The sequence below is a fragment of the Spinacia oleracea genome, chromosome 2, assembly GCF_020520425.1.
Source record: "Spinacia oleracea cultivar Varoflay chromosome 2, BTI_SOV_V1, whole genome shotgun sequence".
Classification (NCBI taxonomy): domain Eukaryota; kingdom Viridiplantae; phylum Streptophyta; class Magnoliopsida; order Caryophyllales; family Amaranthaceae; genus Spinacia; species Spinacia oleracea.
Genome location: NC_079488.1, coordinates 69195080 through 69203673, shown reverse-complemented (window position 1 = coordinate 69203673; position 8594 = coordinate 69195080). Strand labels below are relative to the sequence as shown.

At 34.2% G+C, this 8594-nt stretch overlaps 9 non-coding genes across 9 annotated transcripts; 1 reads left to right on the top strand and 8 right to left on the bottom strand.

Moving 5' to 3' along the window:
* Nucleotides 1–71: 71 nt before the first annotated feature.
* Nucleotides 72–158, bottom strand: TRNAY-GUA (transfer RNA tyrosine (anticodon GUA)). Its single transcript is given in 2 exon segments — nt 72–107; nt 122–158. It is a non-coding gene; the product is annotated as a tRNA-Tyr (tRNA).
* An 82-nt stretch (nt 159–240) lies between these two features.
* Nucleotides 241–326, bottom strand: TRNAY-GUA (transfer RNA tyrosine (anticodon GUA)). Its single transcript is given in 2 exon segments — nt 241–276; nt 290–326. It is a non-coding gene; the product is annotated as a tRNA-Tyr (tRNA).
* Nucleotides 327–5756: 5430 nt separating this feature from the next.
* TRNAT-AGU (transfer RNA threonine (anticodon AGU)) lies at nt 5757–5831 on the top strand. Its single transcript has one exon. It is a non-coding gene; the product is annotated as a tRNA-Thr (tRNA).
* Nucleotides 5832–5892: 61 nt separating this feature from the next.
* On the bottom strand, nt 5893–5966 carry TRNAV-AAC (transfer RNA valine (anticodon AAC)). Its single transcript has one exon. It is a non-coding gene; the product is annotated as a tRNA-Val (tRNA).
* Nucleotides 5967–6039: 73 nt separating this feature from the next.
* On the bottom strand, nt 6040–6113 carry TRNAV-AAC (transfer RNA valine (anticodon AAC)). Its single transcript has one exon. It is a non-coding gene; the product is annotated as a tRNA-Val (tRNA).
* Nucleotides 6114–6186: 73 nt separating this feature from the next.
* Nucleotides 6187–6260, bottom strand: TRNAV-AAC (transfer RNA valine (anticodon AAC)). The gene has a single exon. It is a non-coding gene; the product is annotated as a tRNA-Val (tRNA).
* Nucleotides 6261–7187: 927 nt separating this feature from the next.
* TRNAV-AAC (transfer RNA valine (anticodon AAC)) lies at nt 7188–7261 on the bottom strand. The gene has a single exon. It is a non-coding gene; the product is annotated as a tRNA-Val (tRNA).
* Nucleotides 7262–7333: 72 nt separating this feature from the next.
* On the bottom strand, nt 7334–7407 carry TRNAV-AAC (transfer RNA valine (anticodon AAC)). Its single transcript has one exon. It is a non-coding gene; the product is annotated as a tRNA-Val (tRNA).
* A 74-nt stretch (nt 7408–7481) lies between these two features.
* TRNAV-CAC (transfer RNA valine (anticodon CAC)) lies at nt 7482–7555 on the bottom strand. The gene has a single exon. It is a non-coding gene; the product is annotated as a tRNA-Val (tRNA).
* Between the last annotated feature and the right edge of the window lie 1039 nt (nt 7556–8594).

Genomic DNA, 8594 nt, shown 5'->3' with positions numbered 1-8594 from the left:
TGACTATTCATCTCAGACATGTAGTTCTATTGACAATCACTTTCAGAAAAACAAAAAAAATTTAAGAAAAGTCCGACCTGCCGGAATCGAACCAGCGACCTAAAGATTATCTGCTTTACAACTACAGTCTTCCGCTCTGCCAACTGAGCTAAGGTCGGTTGTTGTTAAACTATAAGGTCGTAAGATACTTATTCTTTTAAATATAACTTATTAGGTGGTTAAAGCTAATTTTATAAAAATTCCGACCTGCCGGAATCGAACCAGCGACCTAAAGATTATCTGCATACAACTACAGTCTTCCGCTCTGCCAACTGAGCTAAGGTCGGTTGTTGTGTACTTTGTACATTGTTTATTAATTATTTCAAAAATAAAGAAACTCTGTTACCGCATTTTAAGATAAGGAAGCAAAATTCTAAAAATATGCACGTTCTTTATGGCTCGAATCATAGCTGCTCATGTAAAACCATAGATGGCCAGTGGATTGGGTTTGACCCAGCGCATTCTGACCCAGCCCAATAGTGGGTCACGTGGATCGGACACGCTTATGACCCATGACGCAACCTGTTCAATCCCGGATACTTTTTTTGATGTGTTGTGGGTTGAACTTTTTTTAACACAATCCATTCCACCCACCCCATCGGACCCGATACAACCCACTATGGCACACCCGACCCACCCATCATACAAACCCAACCCACCCAACACACGAACCCAACCCGCGACACTTATCCTAATTTAAACAATTTTGTATGTTTAAAATGCTAATAAATTCTAATTTTATTGTGTAAATATGCATTAATCACATTTATATGGGTAAGTGAATAACATAAAAGTTAATTAATTTACGTTTATACAAAATTTATAATTTTTTTAACGCTTAATTAATCGTCCAAATCCACCTGACCCAAAGCAGTTCCTAAAACTCATGTAAACCCACCAAACCCACCTGACCCGTCGGAATCACATCTGTCGTAACCCACCAAACCCATAAGACTCACCCGACCCGCACAACCAAACTCGACCCACGACCCATCATGTATTGTGTCCGTTTTTTTCGACGCAGTCCACGACTCGGCCCACCCTAGTTTAACTGAAGCGGGTATGTGTCAATTATCCCCGACCCACGACCCACCCAACGCACCACGTTAGCCTTCTCTTCTCTGTGTAAAACATACAAAGATGCACAATGCACGTGATTGGAATCTATCAAGGTTCCTGGGCGTGTCCATCATTAATTTTGATAAGCTATTTGCAAAATGCTCTTTTATTTTGGAGAATTTGATAATAATCCGTTTTTCTGAAAGGTTTGATCTTTCAAATGATATAAGGCGGTCTCAACTACTTGCCTCGTTTTATTAGAGGGCCCTTGTCAGTAAATAACAGAGCAATTTCCTTCAATATTGCATAAAAATCTAATAATTTCCAAAATACGTTACTTTCTAACTTAATTCCCACCCTACCGTCCACGTTAGCAAGGGAGAAAGAAAAGTATTTTAATTTTCCGGTTCAGCGTTGAACCGCCATCTGAGATGACGGTTTTGTTTTAAAGCAAACCGCTATCTCAGATGGCGGTTCAAGGGTATAAACCGCTATCTGAGATAGCGGTTTGCTTTAATGGTATAAACCGCTATCTGAGATAGCGGTTTGCTTTAATACAAAACCGTTAAACCGCTATCTGAGATAGCTAGCGGTTTGCTTTAATACAAAACCGCGCGGTTTTATTATATAACCACGTGGTTTTATAAGGGTTAACCGCTACCTGAAGTAGCGGTTCATTAAATACATAAGCCGCTATTTCAGATAGCGGTTTACCCCTTTAAACCGCTGTTTCAGATAGCGGTTTATTGTAGATTTTATAAAAAAAAATTAGACCGGCTTTCTTGCTGACGTGGACGGTAAAGTGGGAAATAAGTGAAAAAGTAGCGTATTTTGGGAATTTACGAATCTTCAAGCATTATTTTGTAGATTTATTGTCACGTGTGTAAAATTGGGTAAATAACATGCTACAATGGGTAAAATGCCACTCCCTCTGTATTTATTTAAGAGATACACTTGTCTATTCCGGGCGTATTTATTTAAGAGATACATTTGCCATTTTTAGTAACTTATCAATCTCACCATCTAATTAAATAATCTATCTACACCCCAACCCCACCCCTTACCCCCTAAAATGACATGGTCTCTAGTTGTTTTACTTATTAAAATATCTACCCAACCCCACTTGTTTTATTACTTTATTTCTTTCAATTATTTTTCTTAATACCCGTGCTCGACCAAGTGTATCCCTTAAATAAATACGGAGGGAGTACAATGGGTAAAATTGTCACGTGGAAAGTTTTTATTTATAGATTTATGATGTAAAACAATATTTTGAGAAACTGAAAAGGAAGAAGCTTAGGTAACTAAGAGTCCATTTTTACAATAACTGAAGGCAATAATTAAAAAACCAATTGATTTTTTTGATATTCAAATTTGTTGTTTATTTAGATGTATTTTGCTAAATTTACTAATTAATTTGTTAATTTGATTATACAATATGATTTGAATTTTACGAAGTATGTCATAAGTTGATTTTAGGAAATTTTGGTATTTACTACTTTAAAAATATACCATTTTTGTATTTACTACTTTATGAAATTTTTATTTTAAATCTACCTTAAATTTCCAATTTTTTTTAATTTACTACCACTTTACAGTTTTATCATTTTAAAATTAAGATATCTCTTTCGTTTCTTAATCGTTTAATGTGATTCAAAGTTCATTATTCTCCTTGCTCTATAGGGATTTCATTGAGAACGACATTTCAAAACAATTCGTTTGATAATTCATATATATTTTAAACTTTTATAAATAATATTTAATTCATTTTACCTTTTACAAAATTTTAAAAGCAAGATTCCTATGGAATCTTTACACATAAATGAGAAGAATGGGCTTTGAATCACTTAAAATAATTAAGAAACGAAAGAGATATCTCAATTTTAAAATGAGAAAACTGTAAAGTGGTAGTAAATAAAAATAAATTGGAACTTTAAGGTAGTAATTTAAAATAAATTTTTCATAAGGTAGTAAATACATTTCAAGATAGTAAATACCAAAAAAAAATCCTTGATTTTAATTCTATAATAAAATATTTTTCATAAACATTTGGGTTTGTGGTGGTTCAACAAAACGAGGCGTGAATGAAAACTGATTAAATTGATAGTTAGTAGCCGAAATAGATGTTTCTAATCACTCATTACGCCTTTCGGAGACCCATGGGGTATATGGAAAGCATACACACCTCTAACCTTTAATGGTCTGAAAAATCCAAATTATCTGAATTATGCTAAAACACCATTTTGGTCTGTCTTCTTGTAATATTTTCCGAAACTTAGGTGAGGGTATGGGATGCCTTCTTTGGTCAAAGAAGATGGTTTGGAAACATTCACGGCCTAACTATCGCCTTCTAATCAGTCGCACATAAAGGCTCCGGAATGCTGGCTTGGTTCCAAAATACGAGGCGTGAACAAAATCAGACTAATTTCATAGTTAAGAGCCAAAGTAGATGGTGTAAACCACCCATGCTTCAGGGGGTCTCGTGGGGGTACATGATAATCATTCGAAAAACAAAAAAGGCACCGCTTTGGTATGTTTTTTTTTTTTGGAATTTTTTTTGAAACTTACATTAGGATGTGAGATTTCTCTCATGGTCGGGTTCAGAACCATTTACGACCTAACTTTTTCTTAAAATTCCCTCTAATCAGTCGCATAAAGTTCGGGAAGGGTTTGTTTCAACAAAATGCAATGAAAACCAAAACCAATTAAATTGATAGTTAACTGCCAAAGTAGATGGTTTTAACTAACCAATATGCCTTCCGAGTTTCATGGGCCGGGGTATATGGTAATCATCTGAACCTCTAACCTTTCAGGGTTCGAAACGGTTCAAATTATCAAAAATATTAAGGATATAATACACCGTTTTGGTCTTTTTTTGGAACTTTTTAGAGACTTAGCGGAGGATGTAGGATGTATCCTAGGCATAAAAGATAGTACGGAATCATTCACGGCCTAACTTTCGCTTCTAATATCCTCAAATCTGTCGCATATGGGCTCGGCAAGGGTTTGGTTCAACAGAGCGAGGCATGAACGAAAACGGAAAACTCATTAAATTGATAGCTAAGAGGCGAATTAGATGATTCTAATCACCAAATATGTCATGTAGTCTTCATATACATAAAAAAATGTCAAATATGAAATTAATAAGGTTTGGACCCCTAATCTTGAGTTTAAAAATAAATCTTTTACCACTAAATATGATATGTTTCATGTTATCATTGCAAAATAAAAAAATTATACGAAGTATATAAAATTATTGTCAATGTTATTAATGTAGTAAATCGGGGCATTATTCGCGCCTACAAGCTAGTTATTATTTCTAAACATAGGAATTCTATAGATCTTTTCATCTTTAATATCTCTAAAAATAAGAACTCTAGGGTTCTAGTATAGTAGTATGTCCAAGAAACTAAAGTTGTGTTAGTTATGTCGTGGTTTACTATATAAACCAATGATGTAACCAATTATAATGAAGCGGTTAAGTTAAATAATCGTCAATCAATATTATTTCCATTAGTTTAACAAATCTAATCTAATATACATATACATATATAAAGGAGGCATATTTGCTGAAATATTAGAGCGCCACGTAGGATTAGTAATGGTTTCGGCCAATGAAAAATAAGATTTCTAATTTATTTTTGAATTAAAAAAAATCAAGTGCCACGTAGATAATTAATTAGGTGCCACGTAGATATTTTAGATAATTAATTAATAATATGTACAACTCCATCCAAAATCAAATACTCTGCTAATCTAAAATAAAATTTAATCCAAAATCAAACGCTAATCTTTTTGAATTAAAAAAAATCAAGTGCCACGTAGATAATTAATTAGGTGCCACGTAGATATTTTAGATAATTAATTAATAATATGTACAACTCCATCCAAAATCAAATACTCTGCTAATCTAAAATAAAATTTAATCCAAAATCAAACGCTAATCTAAAATAAAATTCTGTCCAAAGTCAAACACTAATACAAATAATATTAGAGATTTAGAGCGCCACGTATAAAATCTTATGGTTTTGGCAAATGAAAAGTAAGATTTCTAAATTATTTTTGAATTAAAAAAGTCGTGTCACGTAGATATTTAATTTAATTAATTACTAATATATAGAACTCCATATAATATCAAACACTCAAATAATTAAAAAATAAATCTGAGATAAAATTCATCCAAAATCAAACACTAATCTAAAATAAAATTCAATCCAAAATTAAACATTAATCCAATATTAGAGCACCACGTACAAAATCTAATGATTCCGGCTAATGAAAAATAAGATTTCAAAATTATTTTTTAATTAAAAAAGTCGAGTGACATGTAGATAAATAATTAGGTTCCACGCATATGCAATTTCGTCCGAAATCAAACACTCTAATAATTAAAAAAATAAATCCAAAATGAAATTCAATCCAAAATTATAATATAACAGTTGGTATATACATGAGTTTTATTTTAAATTAATAATTTAATAGAATTCGTGTATCGCACGGGCTAAAATCTAGTATCTCTAAACATAGGAACACTATGGATCTTTTATCTTTTAATTCCTCATCACTTGAAAGAACTCAATGGTGCATTGCGTTGGGTTGTCCAATAACAGTCATTTGCACAAGACAAATTTACACATGAACATATTATTAGCAGAAGTGCTCTCGTAGCTCAGTTGGTTAGAGCACCCGTTTAGTAAGCGGGAGGTCTTGAGTTCGACTCTCAACGAAGAGCATCACTTAATTTTTAACTTTTTTTTAACAACACAGATTCAAGTTTAAAGATGAAAAAAAGTATGGCTTCGCCCAGGCTCGAACTGGGGACCTTCAGTGTGTTAGACTGACGTGATAACCAACTACACCACGAAACCCTTGTATACAATTTGGAAATAATAATTATACAGTTATTTTTAACCCAAAATTTATGTTAAAAAAATAAAAAAATGGCTTCGCCCAGGCTCGAACTGGGGACCTTCAGTGTGTTAGACTGACGTGATAACCAACTACACCACGAAACCCTTGTATACAATTTGGAAATAATAATTATACAGTTATTTTTAACCCAAAATTTATGTTAAAAAAATAAAAAAATGGCTTCGCCCAGGCTCGAACTGGGGACCTTCAGTGTGTTAGACTGATGTGATAACCAACTACACCACGAAACCTTCATATAATACTCACGTATTTTAACATTTTGTACATATAATCATTACCAATACAACAAACAATACAACCACCACTGCTCTGATAGACTGATAGTAGTAGCCCAGTCGCTTTCCTTTTTAATTATTTTCCAAATCCCTTTCCTACTCTTTTCTCCTTGGTCACGATTCACAAAGCATTCAAGTTGAATGAATTGGCGTAGTCCACTCCCGGGTTCAAACCGGAACTAGAGTCCTTCAAGTGTGTTAGACTGACGCGATAACAAACTACAACACAATACCATTTTGAAGGTAAACATCATCTACTGATTCTACTATATTCTGAAGTATAAAATCTTCTCATTTGAACCTTTTGCTGTCTACTCATTGGTTAAACAATAATCTTTGCACAGGCACGTACATTACAATTAGACTCCGAAGACAGGTTAATAGAGAACAATACAGATAGAAATACTTTAAAGTTTTGAAGTCAGATAAACGTAAACATTCCAAAATGAAAGCTTACAAGGCATTTCAAAAGTGAGATATGTGCACCTTGGCGAAATGTATTTGAAGCATATCGCTGTTATAATATGGGAAGCAAAGCTCTTAGTAATACGTAATTCAATGCTTATATGAGAAAACAACCCAACAACAGATTGATCCTACAACCTGTAAATAAATCAGTAATTTGAATTTTGACATAGCTTCTGAATGACTGAATCAGAACTAATCTTTCACATTATTCTAAAACATTCATCTTCGACCAGTTCTTTGCACATTAGTTCATCAAAATAGTTTAAGGCGTCAATGTCTTTTACCCCAAGTTTCATCCATAACTAGCAGACTAAACTAGAAACCTCACTGTATATTGGACTCAACCTCATGGTTGATTGCATTGGAAATCCCAACAAAACACGCAGACAGATCACAAGCCATACCATAAAAAAATGGCTTCGCCCAGGCTCGAACTGGGGACCTTCAGTGTGTTAGACTGACGTGATAACCAACTACACCACGAAACCTCTGTGTCCTATTTTGAAAACAAAAATATAACATAATAAAGTTTCTCCCAAAATTGATGTTAAAATAATATATGGCTTCGCCCAGGCTCGAACTGGGGACCTTCAGTGTGTTAGACTGACGTGATAACCAACTACACCACGAAACCTTTGTGCCATATTTCGAAAATAAAAAGATCAACTTGTTTTACCCCCAAAATTGATGTTTAAAAATATAAAAAAATGGCTTCGCCCAGGCTCGAACTGGGGACCTTCAGTGTGTGAGACTGACGTGATAACCAACTACACCACGAAACCTTTGTGTATTAAGCTTGTAAATTGACAATAATAAAAGTAATACAACAAACAGTTCTCTGATGAAGTCTAGCAGCATACCTTTTGCTTTGAGTTTAATTGCTTTCTAGCACGGATTGTAAAGCCTCCATTGAAATTAAGCAAGCAGCGACACCGACCTTTTCGATATGACAATTGACTCACAGAGTCTCAGGAGTCAAAATGTTGGATCAGTGCCAAAATTTCAAAACAGTAATTAAATAAAAACTGAAATCCATAATATTTGAATGAACCAGTCAATGTAAATGTTAGAAACTATAGAACAAGCATGACTATAAAGCATGAGGAACACGATTTAACCAAGGCAAGAAAATGTATAAGTTGAGAACACATGGATCAAAACCAGTGAACGTATTAGAATCAAGCAATAGCCAACCAAAACATGCACATTCTGATACACTATGTAAAGCTGTAAATAACTTGAACATAAAACCTGGTGCAAAGAGGTCAGGGAAATGGGATTGCAGCCCTGTTATTCATATATCCCATCTTCTAACAACTAGGTTATGGAGACGTAGACCATAAATTTTGAACCCAAAGTTCAGAACAGTCCAGTGTTGATTATATAGTGTAGAAGTCACAATCCAAGCATTACTATATAGAACAATCGACAAATAAATCTATTATAAAGAGAATAGAACAAACTGAAGGGAGTTCAGGGTGATGTGTTGGTTCGAGTATTTATGCAGGTAATAGTTTTAAAGGAAGCATGATGAAGGGTAGTGACCCTGGTGGGTTTTGCTGGTTGCTGTGGTTAATGAAGGTTGGTGGTAGTTAGGGAATTTGTGATGGTGGTGAATACGAGAAGAAAAGTGACAGGTGGTGGTGGACTAGGTGCTACGGGCAGGAGGTGGTGGTGGATTAAAAGCACAAATAGGAGATTGCGGTGGTGCTGCTTTTTGAGACATCCAAACTCCGAAGCCAAATTAGGGAATCAGAAAGAGCGGAACAGAATAATCATATCAGGGATTTTATGGGAAGGGAACTACTACAAAAGAAATAT